Source organism: Rhinoderma darwinii, chromosome 3, assembly GCF_050947455.1.
Source record: "Rhinoderma darwinii isolate aRhiDar2 chromosome 3, aRhiDar2.hap1, whole genome shotgun sequence".
Classification (NCBI taxonomy): Eukaryota; Metazoa; Chordata; class Amphibia; order Anura; family Rhinodermatidae; genus Rhinoderma; species Rhinoderma darwinii.
In genome coordinates this window covers 269,058,043-269,077,047 of record NC_134689.1, presented here as the reverse complement: position 1 = coordinate 269,077,047, position 19,005 = coordinate 269,058,043, and the positions used below count along the sequence as shown (strand labels likewise).

Genomic DNA, 19,005 nt, shown 5'->3' with positions numbered 1-19,005 from the left:
GTAGCACACCATGCTGGCTTACAGCCTATTAGTCATGATAGGTCTTTGTACTTAACCTCCCCTCTCCTGAATCGGGTCCTCTTCATTTCTAGGTGCAGCACTGAATCATGATGCCATTCAGCGCATACAACGTCCTGATGCTGAATGGCCTCATGACCCAGCACTGCACCTGAAGAGGACTCGATTTTTTAGAGGAGGGTAAGTATACTTTCAGTGTAGTAACAGGGGCTGGTGTAGTTTAGTGCATATGCTCCAGTTAGTACAGTAACTGTGGACAGATTTGGTGCGGGGGCTATGGGCCGACCTGGTTTCAGTGTCTGGTTGCAAGTGCGACCGCTGAGACTTCTATAGCTACGCCACTGCGTCTATGTATTGCATAGTCAGCAATTCCTATGCAGTCTCCCTGGGGTGTCTAAAGCCGGATCCACATTTATCAGTTGATTGCTGGGTCGACTTTAATTTAAAAATGAGTTGTTGTGATAAGACTCCTTTATTTTCTTCTATATATTTATTTACGTCTTGCATCTATTGCTATAGAGTTTGGATGTAGTTATTGCATAAGGCTTCATTTCACACATGAAATCAATATCATTTTGTGGCCTGAATATATGAAAAGCACCATGACGTACCTAAGTAGTTAATTATAGGCATAGACAAACTCTATCTACAGCCAATTATCACACATGAGGTTGCTGTTTCCCAGGAAGAACATTTCATCCTTATTTAGTACGTACAATAGTAAGATATAAATATAATGAGGTCCCCATGGTCTAATCATACAAAAAACAAGATGACTTACTCAAGGTCGCAGGTAAACATAACACCTGTATTCACAGCAGCTCCCATGGCACAAAAGTGAGATTTGTCTACATCCTCTTTTTGGGTGCAATGTTATATACAATTTGACATATATTATGCTATAAGGAGCTACGAATTACCAAATTTAAGTATATAGTAATGTCTATATTAAATTCACAAACGGCTAGGGCCTTCTTCTGAAAGAATTTCTTCTTCTAGAAAATATGTCAGGACGCATATGTGCAAATTTGTTGCAGAAATTCCACACACCAGAATGGTGCTCGTAGAAATTCATGTACATATTGTAGAATGAGCCCCATTCAAATGTATGCAGCGGATTTTCAGTCACAGAAGTTTGTGCAAAAAATCTGCTACGTGTGAACATACCCTAAAGAAGACAGCTCTTCTTAACTATGTGAATTTGCCGAGTGAAGTTGCAACCTGCCTGTTGTCTGCTCCTCTGATCTCCCCATAACAACATTTCTGCGTGTATGCTTCAGCAGTCAAGCAAAGTCCTCAGCAAATTCTGTAGGCCCTTTTCTCACCATTCACATCAATTCTGGCTTTAAAGAGGCTCTGTCACCAGATTATCAAACCCCTATCTCCTATTGCATGTGATCGGCGCTGCAATGTAAATAACAGTAACGTTTTTTTTAACAAAAACGATCATCTTTGGCCAAGTTATGAGCAATTTTATATTTATGCAAATGAGCCTTTCTAATGGACAACTGGGTGTGTTTTCTCTTATTTCCAACTGGGCGTGTCTTGTGTTTGTATCATCTGGGCGTGTCTTGTGTTTGTAACATCTGGGCGCGTTTACTTGTTTTACTAGCTGGGCGTTGTGAATAGAAGTGTATGATGCTGACATATGATGCTGACAAACACTTCTATTCACAACGCCCAGCTAGTAAAACAAGTAAACGCGCCCAGATATTACAAACACAATACACGCCCAGTTGGAAACAAGAGAAAACACGCCCAGTTGTCCATTAGAAAGGCTCATTTGCATAAATATAAAATTGCTCATAACTTGGCCAAAAATGATCGTTTTTCAAAAAAAAAACAAAACCATTACTGTTATCTACATTGCAGCGCCGATCACATACAATAGGCGATAGGGATTTGATAAACTGGTGACAGAGCCTCTTTAAGTGTGTAGTCACACGGTGAGGTTTTGCTGTGCTTTTGCCGTGCAGCCGAAACCACGTTCGTTTCTTCTGTGCGGTTTTCGGCTGTGCGGCAAAAAAACATGAGTAATTGTTTTGAGTAAGAGGTGTAATGAAACAACATGGCCCAACATGAAGAGGCAGTTTAAAACCAGATTATATTCTTTTGTTTCATTCTAACATCTCAACAATTACAACACTCCCTAATAAATATTAATTATTTTATTTTACTTCATTCTAGTGCACACAATTGAATTTTTGGAGAGGAGATATGAATGTCACATATAGACATTTAATGCTTAAATAGTTCATGCGTTTGATGCCCTGTTTGGATGCAAATTATTGTAAGGAATGGATCTTTAGACTATGAACTATAAAATGCATTATCTTATTTTTCATGTCTTCATCCCCTTTCATATAATTTTCATTATAAAGAATATGATCTGGAATGATTTATTTTTTTAATATCAAGGTTAATAAATAGTAGAATTAATTAAAGTTCACTTCACAGAAAAAGGGCTTGCATAAAACCTATTGCAAATACCTTACTAACTCCATTAAGTTAATGGATCATTGTGTGTGACTATATATATATATGTATGTATGTATATATATATATATATATATATATATATATATATATATATATATATATATATATATATATATATATATATATGTATATATATAGATAGATGGATAGATAGATATGTTTATATGATAACTGCAGCCAGGGGGCTAGGGTGTGGAGAATTTTGAGCTGTTGAGTATGGGCTTTATATGTTAATGGGGAACCAAATTGTTTTTACTATGGGATGTTCTATCCCACTATGTACAGCCCAAGCTTTATACTTCAAGTAATATTTAGTGTATAAAAAAAACACCATTAAAAGAAATAAAGCACACATGCCACCCTCTCATTTTCTCTAATACTTGTCAACGTTGTTTCCTCATCTGATTCTTAGGCCTCATGCACACGACCGTAAAAACACCCGTTATTGCGGGTCGTAATTACGTCCCGAAATAACGGGCCCATAGACTTCTGTTACCCACGGGTACCTTCCCGTTTTCTCACGGGAAGGTGCCCGTGCCGTTAAAAAGATAGAACATGTTCTATTTTTTTTATTTTATGGGCCGTGCTACTATTCTTTATAATGGGAGCACGGCTCGGAAAAACGGCCGGCTGCCCCGTGGCCGGCCGTACCCGGCCGTGCTCGTAATTACGAGTCGTAATTACGAGCACGGTCGTGTGTATGAGGCCTTAGTCGGAACTATCTTTGCTAGCCAGGACATTAGACCACCAGCCAGAGGCTTCCAAATATATTTTGCTTTGGTATATTGATCCTTAATTTTTATCATTATTATTATTATTATTATTATTATTACTTTCTTTAAATTGGGGCAGGTTTTTAATGTATTGTCATCAATTGTCTGTCATAAATACATCATAAAAACTATGATGTTCCGGACGTTACCAGTGGGTGGGAAGTCCTAGTAGTCATTTCTACCGCGTTTCTAATAGGAAAACCAGTGTAAAACAACGCTAGATCTGACCTGATGGTTTATCTCGGCACCACATTCATCACAAAGCATGCATGGGGGGGGGGGGATACTGGCATCCTGTATTAATAAAACACACAAATATGCTTTACCCGCTGCTACTTGAGAGGAATAAACTGTGCATATGATAATACAATCACATAATAATATTCTAATTACATTTGATTAGATTGAATAGCAAATGCTGATCATGGTTGCAGATCTTTTCCCCTGTTCTAAGTAATAATCTTCAAATACAAGTCATGCAGAGTTTTTTTGCTTTATTTTATGCCGCACACAGCATCTTCTACACATAAAAACCCTGAAGCATGTATGATGTTGGCATCTGCCCTATCATCCAAATTATCTCACAATTAGAGCAAAATCCTAACTCTGTTTACCAATCTGAGACATAGAAGGGTTAACCCTTTTCAGGAATATTTTTTTACTCTTAACTAGAGAATAAACAGAAGTTGCAACAAATGTTTTGAAATTCGGATAATTGTGTTTTACTTTAATGCTGTTTATTAGAAAAGTCATTTCATCTGCAGATTACTCTGCGACTCAGATCTTTTCTACATAAAATGTAGATGTCAATGACTGTATGCCGCACACCAGTGAGCTCAGATACATGAAGATGGACTTCAAATTAGATGAAAAGTGCAGCATGTTAATAAACCCTTAGAGCGATGTGAATCTGCAGGTAATTGGACTGTCCTGTCCATGAAGGGTATCAAGGGAGTTTATGTCTCGGCTGCTGTTTCCATAGCAATTAGGATCAGATTAGTGTTTTGTTCACAATCTGTAAACGAGACAGACAGAGCCATGATGCTACGCTCGTTGCACAGAGAATCAGGCCTTATGGTAGGAGAAATGCTCTAAATTCAGTTCAAGTGTAGCTGCTGGTGCCGGTCTTTCCAAACACCGGTCTTATTTTCTTCTGAGACAGAGAAATTACCAGTACTTTATTACTCACTTTAGAAGAAGCCTGCACTATACAGCTCATAAAATGAAAGCAAAGTTCAAGGAAATTTGCTTTGCAGTGGGACTCTACAAATTATTTCCAGTAGACAGGAGAAAATGAAAAAGATAATACAACCACTTTTAACATTGGATGCAGATGGTGACTGCATCCAATGTTAAAGAGGTACTAAATAATATATATCCAGCCAGTACATATTCTCTAGATTTTATTGCTTTATAGTTGCAGTATAATCTCGACATAGTAGTCATACAGATAATTCATTTACTTGACCGTTAGAAGACTGATGAGTAGTGATGCCTATTATTATACCCATAACCAGGCTCAGACTAATCTACAATAGAACCCATCAAATGGGCTCAGATTTCAATATTGGGGTCTAGTCACAAATAAGCTTTCAGTAGAGGACAAACCAACAGATTATAACACCACAGCCCATGCAGAGGCGTAGCTAGGTTCTCCAGCACCCGGGGCAAAGATTCAGTTTGGCGCCCCCCCCAACCTCTTTCCCGACATCTCCTTCCCCCTCGCCGTGTTTGTTTTCTCTACCAATCGACGTGTCATTGCTTTTTATGTAACACATTTGTACATCTTACAAGCAATATGGTTCTATACACAACACCAGAACCAAGCTCAGTACATAAATACAACACCAGCACAAATACAGCTCAATTTAGTGCAACCCCTGCTGTAAAGGTCTGTACAGTGTAAAACTACAGCTCCCAGCATGGCCCGACCAATGGTTGGGAGATGCTGTTTCACGAAAATAAATCCTATCATAATCATCTCACTGCAGATCATACAGTGACTACATTACTGATTAGAGGCACAATAAACATTTACATTAAGTGACTCACCGGTGACAACTCAGATTCTAGTTCTTTTTCTCCATCCGGTCCAGACCTCTATGATGAATTCTCCCGGTCACAGCCCATTTCTGCAGTTTGCCGCTCAGATGTCTTCAGTTTCTCACTTTACCAACATTTCTGCACCTATAAATAAATATAAAGTTATCATTATACCACACACTACGCCCCTAAATATAATAGTGCCATACACTGCACCACTAATTATAATAGCACCATACACTGTGTCCCACACACACACTGTGCCCCCTGTAGATAGTGCCTGCCATAGAGCGCCCTGTAGATAGTGCCCCCATATAGCCCACCCCTGTATATAGTGTCCCACAAATAACTCCCCCCTATAGTGCTCTACAGATAGCCCACCCCTGTATATAGCCCCCTGTAGATATAGCCCAGCCCTGTATATAGTGCTCCATGTATAGCCTAACCCTGTATATAGCCCCCTGTAGATATAGCCCACCCCTGTATATAGTGCTCTACAGATAGCCCACCCCTGTATATAGCCCCCCTGTAGATATAGCCCACCCCTGTATATAGCCCCCCTGTAGATATAGCCCACCCCTGTATATAGTGCTCCTCAGATAGCCCAACCATGTATGTAGCCCCCCTGTAGATATAGCCCACCCCTGTATATAATGCTCCACATATAGTCCACCCCTGTATATAGTGCTCCACATATAGTCCACCCCTGTATATAGTGTTTCACAGATAGCCCACCCCTGTATATAGTGCTCCACATATAGCCCACCCCTGTATATAGCCCCCTGTACATATAGTCCACCCCTGTATATAGTGCTCCACTAGATAGTCCACCCCTGTATATAGTGCTCCACAGATAGCCCAACTATGTATGTAGCCCCCCTGTAGATATAGCCCACCCCTGTATATAGTGCTCCACATATATAGCCCACCCCTGTATATAGTGCTCCACATATAGCCCACCCCTGTATATAGCCCCCCTGTACATATAGTCCACCCCTGTATATAGTGCTCCACTAGATAGTCCACCCCTGTATATAGTGCTCCACAGATAGCCCACCCCTGTATATATTATATACAGGGGTGGGCTATCTGTGGAGCACTATATACAGGGGTTGACTATATGTACAAAGGGGCTATATACAGGGGTGTGCTTTCTGTGGAGCACTATAGGGGGAGATATTTGTGGGATACTATATACAGGGGTGGGCTATATCGACAGGAGGACAATGTCGACAGGGGGACTATATCTACAGGGGGACTATATCTACAGGGGGGACTATATCTACTGGAGGACTATATCTACAGGGGGAATATATCTACAGGGGGACTATATCTACAGGGGTGGGCTATATACAGGGGTGGGCTATATACAGGGGTGGGCTATATACAGGGGGGGACTATATCTACAGGGGGGCTATATCTACAGGGGGGCTATATCTACAGGGGGGGGCTGTATCTACAGGGGGACTATATCTACAGGGGGACTATATCTACAGGGGTGGGCTATATCTACAGGGGTGGGCTATATCTATAGGGGGCTATATCTATAGGGGGCTATATACTATATAGCCCCCCCTGTAGCTATAGCCCATCCCTGTATATGGTGCTCCATAGATAGCCCACCCCAGTATATAGCCCCCCTGTAGATAGACACCCCCCATAGATAAAGCCCCCCACGTGTAGATAACCCCCCCGTAGATAAAGTCCCCCTTGTAGATGAAGTCCCCCCGTAGACAAAGTCGTCCCCCCTGTAGATACAGCCGCACACTTTTATTACAATTAAAAAAAAACAAAAAACAATTCAAACTCACCTTATTCTCGCTCCCACGCCGTCCGGTCATTCATTGCTTCTACTTATACCTGTGTCCTTGCGACACAGGTACAATTATAGTGCAGGAGGAGGTGGCGCTGGCGACCCCCTCTAAGCTGCGCCCGGGGCACATGCGCCGCCTGCCCCCCCTAGCTACGCCCCTGGCCCATGTACCTGTTTTGTATATCTAGAGAGTGGCCACTCAGCATATTTACTTCTGACCAAAATACTCTAGTCCGAAACTAAATTACACTCCACTCATAAATTTAGTATTAACCTTGTAAGGGGTTCACACATACAGAATGCAAAATTGATATGAAGTGAATTTATTGTAGTTATGTTTTTTTAGCTGTTAAAATGGTCTATTCCCTTACAAGTTGATGGCTTTATTGCTCATAATTTACTTACCAAGGTTTCGTCTAGCAGGTGTGTATTTAAACATCTTAAGGCCTCCTTCACACGCAGAATTTTCTGGCAATTTAAACTGCATCAAAAAACACTTAAAGAAACACTAGCATTATTAAAGTGTAATATGCATTTTTAAGGTGTTTTTAGTGGCGTTTTTAATTTGGTGTAATTTTGTACATGATTTTTTTCTGGCATTTTTCAAGTCTTATGGAGTTCTACGATTTTTTAAATCTCATGGAGAAGCCTATGGAAAAAAACACCTGAAAAAAATGCCACGCAAAGCTGCAGTTGGGAAAAAAAAGTCACTCACAACAAAATTGCCTAAAAAACACTGTAAACCAAAACGCAGTTGTAAGTAGTGCAATTGATATTTTACTGTAGACTTTAATGTAACATCTGGCTGCTCTAAAAATGCATTAAAAACAGCATTAAAAACTCACAAAAATGCAGCCAAACGCTGTGTGTGAATCCAGCCTAAAAGATGTATGTATGTTAATGAGGTAAATGAGGATTCATGCTTTACATGTATACTGATATAGGAATTTATGAACAATATGAACATTAACTATAAAATATGTCTATAAAGAGGATACCATATGTATATTTCTCTCCTATCTATGAATATATCCCACCAAACATCTCTATGGAGTAGAGGTCTCCATTCATTTATACCTTGGAATCCACATTCAACTTTGAGTAATGGTCGGTAACCACATTTAAGTAAAAAATAATAACATATCAAACTTGGAAAAACACATAATCAAGAAATTTCAATTTTCAGATAAATATTTCAGTTTGAAATTTGACATACTGGCATTACACCAGCCAAATTGGCACTGTTATGAAGAGAGGATATGCTTTAATATTCTTAATCTGGGTATCAGATTATAGCAAGTCCATATGGGACTCAGGGCTCATATGGTGAGCCACACAGCAGGGGGTGACAAGCCACATGTGGCTACAGAGCCACTGGTTGGGGACCACTGCTTAAGCGTAACCTGGGTGGATGAGTTTATATAGAAACAATCCCTTTCACCTTCACAGTTCAAGCTTTTAAGATCTGCACTGGACAACTGGATTTTAACAACTGCAAACAAACTCTGTACAGTCTGATCCTGCAATCATGCTCCCTTCCATCTTTCCCCTACATATATTCAGTAGTTTAGCAAGAACTAGGAGACGGATGGCCGGGAGTAATGACTGCAGGATCACTACACAAGGTATGTTTGTAGTCCATTAGCATGGAGATGTATAAGTCGGCATAGGAGCTGTACATACAAAACAGGATTTAAGAAATCAAGACTATTTGCAAAGTTGTTTCATTTGTTATTTTGCATTGGAGCAATAAAAACAATTGTTTATGAAGATGGACATACCTTTAACCCCTTCAGGACCAAGCTCATTTTGGCCTTCAGGACCAGACCCATTTTTTCAAATCTGACATATTTCACTTTATGTGGTAATAACTCCGGAACGCTTTTACCTATCAAAGTGATTCTGAGATTGTTTTCTCGTGACACATTGGACTTTATGATAGTGGAAAAATGTGGTCGATAAATTCAATATTTACCAGTGAAAAACACCAAAATTTGGTGAAAAATTGCAAAAATTTGCATTTTTCTAAATGTAAATGTATCTGCTTGTAAGACAGGCAGTTATACCACACAAAATTGTTGCTAATTAACATCCCCCATATGTCTACTTTAGATTGGCATCGTTTTTTGAACATCCTTTTATTGTTCTATGACATCACAAGGCTTAGAACTTTAGCAGCAATTTCTCACATTTTCAAGAAAATTTCAAAAGGCTATTTTTACAGGGGCCAGTTCAGTTGTGAAGCGGCTTTTAGGGCCTTATATATTAGAAACCGCCAAAAAGTCACCCCATTTTAAAATCTTCACCCCTCAAAGTATTCAAAACAGCATTTAGAAAGTTTCTTAACCCTTTAAACGTTTCACAGGAATTAAAGCAACGTAGAGGTGAAATTTTCAAATTTCATTTTTTTTTGCAGAAATTCATTTTTATTCTATTTTTTTTGTAACACAGAAGTTTTTACCAGAGAAACGCAACTCAATATTTATTGCCCAGATTCTGCAGTTTTTAGAAATATCCCACATGTGGCCCTAGTGTGGTAATGGACTGAAGCACCGGCCTCAGAAGCAAAGGAGCACCCAGTGGATTTTGGGCCTCCTTTTTATTAGAAAATATTTTAGGCTCCATGTCAGGTTTCAAGGGCTCTTTCGGTGCCAAAACAGTGGAAATCCACCAAAAGTGACCCCATTTTGGAAACTACACCCCTTGAGGAAATTATCTAGGGGTATAGTGAGCATTTTGACCCCGCAGGTTTTTTGCAGAAATTATTGGAAGTAGGCCGTGAAAATAAAAATCGTCATTCTTTCAAAGATTATGTAGGTTTAGCTAATTTTTTCTAATTTCCACGAGGACTAAAGGAGAAAAAGCACCACAACATTTGTAAAGCAATTTCTCCCGAGTAAAACAATACCTCACATGTGGTAATAAACGGATGTTTGGACACACGGCGGAGCTTAGAAGGGAAAGAGCGCCATTTGGCTTTTGGAGCTCAAATTTAGCAGGAATGGTTTGCGGCGGCCATGTCGCATTTGCAAAGCCCCTGAGGGACCAAAACAGTGAAAACACCAAAAAAGTGACTCCATTGAGAAAACTACACCCCTTGAGGAATCCATCTAGGGGTGTAGTGAGCATTTTGCCCCCACAGGTGTTTCATAGATTTTATTAGAATTGGGCAGTGAAAATAAAAAAAATCCTTTTTCTTCAATAAGACGTAGCTTTAGCTCCAAATTTTTAATTTTCTCAACAAATAAAGGAAAAAAAGAACCCCAACGCTTGTAAAGCAACTTCTCTGGAGTACGGCAATACCCCACACGTGGTCGTAAAATGCTGTTTGGGCACACGGCAGGGCTCAGAAGGGAAGGAGCGCCATTTGCTTTTGGTGTACAGATTTTGCTGCATTTGGTTTCTGGTCGCTATGTTGCATTTGCAAAGTCCATGTGGGACCAAAACAGTGGATCCCCCCCAGAAGTGACCCCATTTTGGAAACAACACCCTCAAGGTATTCACCTAGGGGTGTAGTGAGCATGTTAACCCCACAGGTGTTTTGCAGAAATTCGTGTGCACACGATGTGGGAGAATGAAAATGGGAATTTTTCCTTAGATACGCCAATATGTGGTGCCCAGCTTGTGCCACCATAACAAGACAGCTCTCAATTATTATGCGGTGTTTCCCTGTTTTAGAATCACCCTACATGTGGCCCTAATCTTTTGCCTGGACATTCGACAGGGCTCAGGAGTGAAAGAGTACCATGTAAAATTGAGGCCTAATTTGGCGACTTATAAAGTATTGGTTCACAATTGCAGAGGCTTTGATGTGAAATAATAAAAGAAACCCCTGAGAAGTGACCCCATTTTGGAAACTGCACCCCTCAAGGCATTTATTAAGAGGTGTAGTGAGCATTTTCACCCCACGTATCTTTTCCATAAATGATTGCGCTGCGGAAGGTACAAATTAAATAGTTTCCCTAGATATGCCAATTCAGTGTCAAATGTCATGCCTAGCTTGTGCCACTTTTTTTTTTATATACACCGTTCACCGTACGTTATAAACTACATGTTACCTTTATTCTGCGGGTCAGTACGATTCCGGCGATACCAAATTTATAGAACTTTTTTATAACTTTTTGCACAATAAAATTACTTTTGGAAAGAGAATGTATTTTTTCTGTCGCCAAGTTGTGAGAGCCATAACTTTTACATTTTCTCATCGATGGAGCTGTGTGAGGGCTTGTTTTTTTTTGCGAGGTGAGGTATAGATTTTATCGGTACCATTTTTGGATACATGCGACTTTTTGATCACTTTTTATTTCAATTTTTGGAAGACAGTGACCAAAAAAACAGTAATTATGGCAGTGTTTTTGAGGTTTTTTTTTACGGCGTTCACTGCGCTGGATAAATAACATAATAATTTTATAGTTCAGGTCGTTACGGTCGCAGCGATACCAAATATGTATGGCTTTATTATTTTTTTCAATAATAAATGACTTATAAGGGAAAAAGGGCGATTGTGTTTTGTGTTATTATTTGAAACTTTTATTGTATGTTTTCCAACTTTTATTTTTACTTTTTTTACACTTTTTTTTACACTTTTCTTTAGTCCCACTAGGGGACTTGAATGTCCAACTATTTGTTTGATGTTCTAATACATTGCACTACCTATGTAGTGCAATGTATTGGAACTGTCAGTTGTTCACTGACAGCAAGCCGATCAGGCTCCGCCTCTGGGCGGGGCCTAATCAGCTTACGTAATGGCAGACAGGAGTCCATTGTTAGGGCTCCTGTTGCCATGGTAGCAGTCGCCAGCCTTGCCATCGCATGGCAAGGCTGCCGATTTTCTACAAACCTCTAGGATGCAGCGATCACAATGGATCGCTGCATCGAAGGGGTTAATGCCAGGAATCGGAGCTAGCTCCGGTTCCTGGCGATAGATCGGGGTGTCCGCTGTAACATACAGCGGACACCCACTGCTGATGACGCCGGCTCAGCTTCTGAGCCGGAAGCTGAGCCGGCGCCATCTTGCCGATGTTACCGGAAGCCTCCTGGGCCCCGCCGACGACGGGGCATAAGAGGATTCCGTTACAGGCTGATCGGGAGGTAAGCATTAGCCCTCCGATCGCCTTTGCAGCCACCGGCAACCCAGCGATCACGTTGCTGGGGTGCCGGTGGCTATAAACTCCTCACATGCTGCGATCTCTATTGAACGCAGCATGTGAGGGGTTAATCGGTCCGATCGGAGGCTAGCTCCGGTCCTGGCCGATACCTTAGGGTGCCAGCTGTAACATACAGCTGTCACCCGGTGGTGATGTCGCTGGCTCAGCTCCTGAGCCAGCTTCATCTCCATGACGTATATTTACGTGAAAATGCGGTAAGCCACCGATTTTAATGACGTATATATACGTGATCCGGCGGGAAGGGGTTAAAGCACCACAGTGCCTTGTTATTTTGGGTATATATTATCACCTATGTATTACTTTTAGTATGCATTACCTTTAAACACATAAAAGTACATTTGTTTATTATATTTGCAGTCATTTTATATGCTCATTATGTTGCAAATCTTTCTTATTTCAGAGGAAGGAAAATGAAAGGCAAAGACAAAGCAGCCATGAATGGAAACATTGACCACATTTTGTTTATTAGAAGCCTTCTAGTTAGTACAGAAATACTATTCAGTCCAGCAATACTTATAGAAACTTGCTCAAATGAAAATTTTATATGTTTATTTTTCACCTTTTTTTTTCGTAGACAATTTCATATAGTAGATGATTTCATATTGTAGAAACTAGGTTTGTGAGTAGATGTTGACCCACTTATACACAAAGCTCGACAACATCCATGACTAGAATTTTAAAATAGAGCCAAATGCCTGATTTATCTACATACAAATATTCCATGGGACTCTCATATATAACTGTTGGAATAACAACAGGATGTGCAATGAATTTGCTTCTATGATGCAACTGGGCCAGTATGATGCGGCCATAAATAGTACTGCCTACCTGTCTCTCCTTGCTGTGGGCACAGAAAGGACCGCATCCCTGTGTGGTGAGTCCCGCTGTAGCCTCTCTTATTCATTCTCAAAGAGCTGCAAATGAAAGGAGTGAAATATATCTACTGAAGCCAGTGAGATAGATTATTTATATCTACATTGATTATCAATATGATTATGTGGGTTCATTTTTATTATGAAGGTTAATTTAACCCCTTGGCGCCGCAGACATTATTTGTTTTTTTATTTTTGTTTTTTCCTCCCCGCCTTTTTCTGATAACTTAGCCATATGAGGGCTTATTTTTTAGTGGGACGAGTTGTAGATTTGTACGTACCATTTAAAGTACCATATAATGTACTGGGAAACTGAAAACAAATTATTTGTGGAGTGAAATTGGAAAAAACGGATTCCTCCTTTGTTTTTTGGGTTTTGTTATTACGTAGTTGATAATGTGCTACAAATTAGATGTCATCTTTATTTTGCAGGTCAATACAATTACGATGATGCCAATTTTTATTAACTACTTTTACAAAGTAACGACACTTTATTAAAAAAATATATATATATTTTTATTCGCCACAGTCTCATAACATATTTTTATTTTTCCATCGATGGAGCATGTTCGAGAGCTTGTTTTTTGAGGGACGAGCTGTGTAGTTTTTATTGGTACCATTTAGGGTACATATGACTTTTTAATCAGTTTTGTTTCCATGTTTTTGGGGTAGCTAGATGGTCAAAGAAATAGCAATTCTGACATCAGGATTATTTTTTTCTATGACGTTCATTCGACATATTATTATAGTTTGAACTTTTACGGATGCGGCATTATTAAATATTTAACAATTTTTTTCTCTTTTATTAGTCCCACTAGTGGACCTGATCAAGAGATCGTTTGATCGTTGGAACAATACCTATGTACATATGATCGTTTGATCGCTGGTACAATATCTATGCATTGCAATGTATTGTGCAATTTACTGGCTTCAATTAAGCTCTGCCTCTGGCACAGACTAATCCTGGTCAGAATAGAACATTCTCAGAGTTACAATATTCATTCACAGAGATATAATAATGGTGCATACAATAACCCTTTTCTGTAAGTCTCATCATGAGTATTGAACCCATTGGTCTTAAAGCCATTGATGCAGTAAAATAATATTAAAAGATGTGGTCTATAATGCCCTGTTAACTTGTATCTTATTTCATTTGTTCATGAAAAATCTTTTTTCCGTCAAGTTCGCTGTAACCATGTAGCCTTTAATGCTTGAGATCTCATCCATCTGTCTTTGACACTAATACGGCTATTGAATTATCTTTCTTCTTTGTCAAGTGATCAATATATATTTTTTTTAATAATAGAGCATTTTCTATCTTGAATTACAAGCTTAGAAAAAGACTTTTAACAGAGGCTTTAGGTATTACTGAACATAAAGTATTTTTTTTTTTTACATTATTCACATTAATTCTACCTGGGGTGCATTACCTTTGTCAATATTAGGACCCTTTCCTGCAATCTGATGAATGTTTCCACTAATCTGCATTAAATGACAGTATATCAAGAGTTGTTTTTCTGATTAGCGATTAGCAATTCATAATGCATTGTAAGGATGTAATATTATTCTGCATCAAAACTGAGCTAAAAAAATACTTATTTCCAGAATAAGAGTATTGCTTTCATATTCATGCTGATTCAAGTGTTTATTGACATCATTCAAGGTGACTGCCTACGTGCATCAAAAATGTATTTCTTTGCTACAATTTGTATATAAATGAGTAAAAGTTATATTATTAATATTACCATATAAATAAGCCAATCAAGTTACTAAAGGGATTGTCTCCGCACAAAGATTGATGGCATATGTCATTAATGTTCAATCAGTGGGGGTCCAACCCCTGTGATCCCCACAGATCGCTAGAACAAATTGACAGCAGCACTAGGAAAGTGCTATGTCACATTGTCTACTGTCAGCTCTGCTCTGCTTTTTCTGCAGGCTGTATTGACCAAAGCCTTTGGTTCTAATGGGGAGCTGTCAAGAGACTAAGTGACACAGTGCTTTCTTAGTGCCGGAGCCCCTTCATTCTACTGATCTGCGGATGTCGCATAGGTCAGACCCCACCGGTTGGACATTGATGGCATATCCTAGAGGTATGGAATCAATGTTTCTGCTCAGAAAACCCAATTAAATTCAATATATGATAAAACATATTACATGTACTATTCTGGTCAGAACGCTCTAAAATTCTAGAATGTTGTGATGTGGAATTATAAATTATTCCAAGTTGCTAGGTAATTTCCTGGGTCATACTTCTTTGATAGTCCCCTACATGCATAAAGAATTGTTTGGGATGGGAGGAGTAGTGGCAAGCTATACTTTGGTATATATCACAATCCTATGTACAACATGTAAGATTTGAGTAGAGAATGCTTTAACAATATATCGGTCAGGAAAAACTGTTAAATTCTTTGAGATAACAGACATTACCACATGATCATGAAACGGTGATATCTCTTCACGGGTTTATAAGTGCTAGAGAGCATGCAGCTTATGGTATCTGCTAACTGTGTCCCTCTAAATGAAAAACATGAGAATATTCAATTGAATGCCTGTGGGCTCTCCGCTAAATAACAGCAGTCATAGAGTTTTACTAGATTTTGTTATTGCAAGAAACTAAAACCTACTAGCAAACCTTACCTTTTTTTCAGATTCAAGATTTAGTCATTTTCAACCTGTGGTGTGTGAGCCACACGTGGCCCTTACACCTTTACATCTGGCCCAGACAGTTGAGGGTTCAGATCTTATTGTGCATTACACTTAAATCTTACAGACTTTCTTTGTAGAATTAATATGAAGCTGGTAGCAGAAATCAACAAGAAGACCACTTAGAAAAACCAATGGTATTACTGGTATCACATGACTGAATGATCACTTAGGAAGAACAAAAATAGCAGCTATAAAATGACTGAAAACCCAATACATTAAATGTAAAAATTAATCCATTTTGCAGCTGATTATCTAGATGAATCCCTCTGACAAAAAACATGCATATCTGATGATGGAATGCATTGAATTCAGTGGGATATATTTTTTGGTACTATTGTGTCTAAAAAGAAATCTCTGTTTAAAGGGGTTGTCGAGTCCTAAGACATTGATGGGTTATCCTGCGGATAGGCCATCAATATCTCATCAGTCAGGGTCCGACTCCCGGAACCCCCACTGACCAGCTGTCTTAAAGGGGCCAAGGAACTTGTACGAGCGCTGCTTTCCCTTCATTCCAATACCATTTGGAAGTTGTGCACCTATGTCAGTTGGACATAAGGACTGGTTCTCTGCCTCTGGATGTAAACAATAAATATTTCCATTCACTAGCATCAAGCAGAGATCTAGAAAATAGTGAGGAATTAAAATACAAAGCATATTTAGAAGTTACAAGATTTTTTATAATGCAATAGATAAGCTTTATTCACATGAAACCCCTTTAAGTGTCATTTCTCACACCCCTTGTAATACTATCTTATAACAACTTGTTGAATTTCATTGCAACTTAGCAAGATGTCCTCCTAAGCCATTATTAGAACCACGGCTGTTACAAACAAGAGTGACAGAGGAATCTGCATATAGCAAATAGTGTATACAGTGTTGAAGACAGAACTATAATAAAAGTAAAAGTTGTGTTCAGCCATGCATTTCATCTGCAGAAAAATGTAGTATTACATGGCGTCCATTCAAATGTAATATATGGACGGGCCGGGTCCACCAGAGCAGGAGCTGCTGATACTAAGTGGATCTCTGCTCTGTCTCATAGAGGGAGGACCCCCTATATGACATCCATATGTCCTAACAGGGTATATATGAAGGGGTTGTCCTGATGGGACAACCCTTCTAAGGTTATATCACTTCAAGAATAGATTATCTCTATTGAAAATATAAGAAGCATTAAACATGGTCGAGTGTACAAACTTCTGTGTAGATTGGTTGAACTTGATGAGCTTGAATTTGTTTTTCCTTTAACCTTTAGGGTATGTGCACACGAGAACTGTCTTTTACGTCTGAAAAGACAGACTGTTTTCAGGAGAAAACAGCTGCGTCGTTTCAGACGGAAAAGCTCCTCCTCGCATTATGCGAGGCGTCTTTGACGCCCGTAACCTTGAGCTGCTCTTCATTGACTTCAATGAAGAACGGCTCAAATTACGTTGCAAAGAAGTGTCCTGCACTACTTTGCCGAGGCAGACATTTTACGCGTCGCCGTTTGACAGCTGTCAAACGACGACACGTAAATGACAGGTCGTCTGCACAGTACGTTGGCAAACCCATTCAAATGAATTGGCAGATGTTTGCCGACGTATTGGAGCCGTATTTTCAGACGTAAAACGAGGCATAATACGCCTCGTTTAAGTCTGAAAATAGGTCGTGTGAACCCAGCCTTATTGTTTTACTGTGTTAGTATATAACTATGATTATGAGTGGGATAAATAGTCTGATTTGGTAGTACTAGCTCCAATGCAATGTGTTTGATTTAGCCTGTACAATACATTGCTTACTTTAGATTCAGCAAATCGTCTGTATTCTTCTCAGGGTTATACTTCTTGCTTTGGAACAACTCTAAAAATTATACGTAAAATGCTTTAGTATAAAAATCTACGAGACCTACTTAGCATCCAGCTAGCACACTGTGTGTAAGCAAAGAAAGCTGTCGAGATATTTCAGAATCTTCAGCAGCTAATGAACGGAACAAACAACATGCTGCCAGTACGATGCAAATTTAAAGTCATGCTTTTATTGAACTGGCTTTGATTCTGATGCAGTAAAGTATTCTTTTTAATGTTCTTTAGCCTCAGTAGCTGAAAAACGACTAAGAAACAAAAAATAATGTCCTTATAGCAGGAGCCATTAGTTTGTACTGGTCTAGTCCAAGAACAGTAATTTTTTTTAACTTGACTAAAATGACTCTTATTTTAGCAAGAACTAAAAAAAAAAAGTTTTTCAACTTAATTTACCATAAAAAATACAGTATGTTCTGTGTTCGTCCCATTTTTTCCCCAGAAAATTTTCTAATAAATAAATAAATTAATTTACCTTCTTATAATATAGAGCTTAGGTTTAGTATCATGCCTGGCAGCCAGACATGTACATATCAGTACAAAGAAAGGTATGTTGCTGATGACAATTGCACTTTGTATAGAGTTATCCACATGTGGTTAACCTAGTGGGCTTTAGTAGTCCCCAATATATAACCTCATGAGTCTGAGATGGGGAGTGGGTACAAAACACACAATGTCCTATTTGAATTAGATACCTGGTTGCTTTAATTTGAGAGAAACCATGTCTTCAAGTAGACTTTTTAAGACAGTCCCCCCCAAAAAAAATAAGTGGAAATACAAGTCTTTGAGTTGCCCTCATTCAGATTTTCGTTGATCTAACAGATGCTGAATTACAACTACTAATGGAAATGGCTGGTATTACAGTGTCCTTGGAAATTGTTAAGTTTTCCATAAACAATGACTCTTGTAGACATATAATGATAATATAGACTTATATAATGACACTATAGACTTATATAATGACACTATAGACTTATATAATGACACTATAGACTTATATAATGACACTGTAGACTTATATAATGACACTATAGACTTATATAATGACACTGTAGACTTATATAATGACACTATAGACATATAATGACACTGTAGACTTATATAATGACACTATAGACTTATATAATGACACTGTAGACTTATATAATGACACTGTAGACTTATATAATGACACTGTAGACTTATATAATGACACTATAGACATATAATGACACTGTAGACTTATATAATGACACTATAGACATATAATGACACCGTAGACTTATATGCCAT

General features: G+C 38.8%; 1 protein-coding gene across 1 annotated transcript in view; it reads left to right on the top strand.

Annotated features, from left to right (window-relative positions):
• Positions 1-19,005, top strand: part of ENTREP2 (endosomal transmembrane epsin interactor 2) — an 878,750-nt gene that overhangs the window by 188,347 nt on the left and 671,398 nt on the right. The window lies entirely within an intron of this gene.